This window comes from Capsicum annuum, chromosome 11 (assembly GCF_002878395.1).
Source record: "Capsicum annuum cultivar UCD-10X-F1 chromosome 11, UCD10Xv1.1, whole genome shotgun sequence".
Taxonomy (NCBI): domain Eukaryota; kingdom Viridiplantae; phylum Streptophyta; class Magnoliopsida; order Solanales; family Solanaceae; genus Capsicum; species Capsicum annuum.
In genome coordinates this window covers 108,122,879-108,125,358 of record NC_061121.1, presented here as the reverse complement: position 1 = coordinate 108,125,358, position 2,480 = coordinate 108,122,879, and positions in this window count along the sequence as shown.

Sequence of the window (2,480 nt, the reverse complement as noted above, 5' to 3'; positions counted from 1 at the left end):
AGACAGAAAGAGAAAGAAGAAAAAGATAGAGAACAAAAATTACTAAACGAGATAAATCAATTTAAGGAAAAATTAGAAATAAAAAATGAAGAATTAGAAATAAATAACATAGATATTGAAGAAACAGATAATTATGAGTCCGAAGATAGTGAAACATATACAGAAATATTAACAAATACAAAAAATTTAGAAATCAATGAAGAACAAAAAATTTATGAGGAAAACTTAGAAAATACCCACACAGAAATAAATACTCTTGATAAAAAAGAAACTGAAAATATAATACCTAAAACAATAGAAATAAGAAAACCCATATATTATAAGAATAAGTTTAAAAAATATAATGAATATGATAAATGGATACCAAAACAAATAGTGAATAAAAATTATAACTTTTTAGATCTAGACTGTGTAATAGATACAGAAAAAACAATACAATTATGGACGGGATATATGACAAAACAATTATTAGATAATAATATAAATATAACAGATGCACCGGAATATATAGAAAAAACATTAATAGGATTAGTAAAACTATGGTTTGCAAATCTAACCGAAAATAGCAAAAAAGTATTAAGAACTAATAAACCTATAGAAGGAACATCATCGACAATAACTAAACTAACACCTATAGAATTATTAAAAAAATATGAAACAGCTATAAAAGATGAATTTGGTAGTACGACAACAATCGAAGAAGAACAAAATGAAGAAAAAGATACAAATAGAAATTTAATGTTAAAATTAGCAATATGTAATATGTGTTATATAGATGAATATACTTGCGCATTTAAAGAATATTATTACAAAGGAGCATATAGTATAGAAGAAAGTAAAGAAATAAGAAAATTATATTTTAATAAATTACCCGAACCATTTAGTTCGAAAATAATAAAAAGTTGGGAAGAAGCAAAAATAGTAGATACGTTAGGAGCAAGAATAAAATATTTACAACAATGGTATAGAAACTTATGTGAAAAGTATAGAGAAGAATTAAAAATGGAAAAAACATTAATAAGAAATTTAGCTTGTTGCAAAAATAAAATAGCACCCCAATTTGGATGCGAAGAAAGATATTATAAGAAAAGAAAAAGACATAAGAAATATAAGAAATATAAAAAATCAAAATATAAATATAAAAAACCAAGAAAAAGATATTATGTAAAAAATTATAAACATAAAAGACCATATAGAAAGAAGAAATCTATAAAAGAATGTACTTGTTATAATTGTGGAAAATTAGGACATCTAGCTAGAGATTGTAAATTACCGAAAAATCCAAAAAATAAACAAATATCAGAAATAAAAATAGAAAATACCGACTACATGCAGATAGATTATATAGATTATGAATTAGAAAGTGAAGATAGTATATATGAAATTTCAGAAAACGGAACAGATAATGAAACAGATAGCGAAATAGATGAATCAAATGACTGAAGAAGATATAAAAATAATAACAAAGGAAGAATATTTAAATGATGAAGGAACGGAACAAAAAATAATATTTGACAGTAATATATTTGATGAAATAAAAGGAAAAGAATTAGATTTAAGTGTAGAAAAAATATTTAAAATACCAACAATAAGAAATATTTTTACTAGGAAAAAAGATGAATATTATGTAGTATGCCAAAAAGAACATGTAATAGACTGCAGATATGCAAAAGGAAAAGCTAGTATACCACTGGTAACAAAAAGAATAATTAATAAAGAAATAAATGATATAAAAAGTAAAGGAGATCCAATAAAATATGTACACCTTGGAGGTACAGAGATATTAATAAAAGCATGTTTTAGAGAAGGAATAGATACACCAATAGAATTATATTTAGCAGACGACAGAATTATAAAACCTATAGAAAAAAGCATAATAACTGCCGTAAAAGGAAATCTAATATACCAAAAATTTAAATTTATAATAAGTGCAAATTATTCAGTAGCGGTAACAGATAGGAATATAGATAAATCATTAGTATTATATTGGAAAATATCAGGAATAGAATTAACCCCAGGAAGTAAAATATTTACAGCAAGATGTAAAAACCTATATGTATTAACAACAAAACATAAAATAACAGGAAAAAATAAGATTAACAAAATACAAATAGAAAGCCCATTCGAACAAATAGTAAAAACAATAGATTATAATGATTATACCTATAGAGACATAGATACAGAAGAAAATTTAGAAATAGTAAATGATAGAATAAGTACAACGAAAAGAATAGCTAATGAAAAGCTAGAATCATCAAGCTCATCAAAAAGAACAAGTTATGAAACAAATTCAATAAGTAATTTAAACCAATATTACATAACGGGAAAAATAAATGAAAAAGAATATTTAATACTTTTAAATACAGGACAAGAAGAAAATTATATAGCAAAATATCTAGTAAAAAATGAAGAAATAAAACCGACAATAATATATGCCCAGACTTACCAAGAAGTTTAATAAATAATAAAAATCTAGCAGA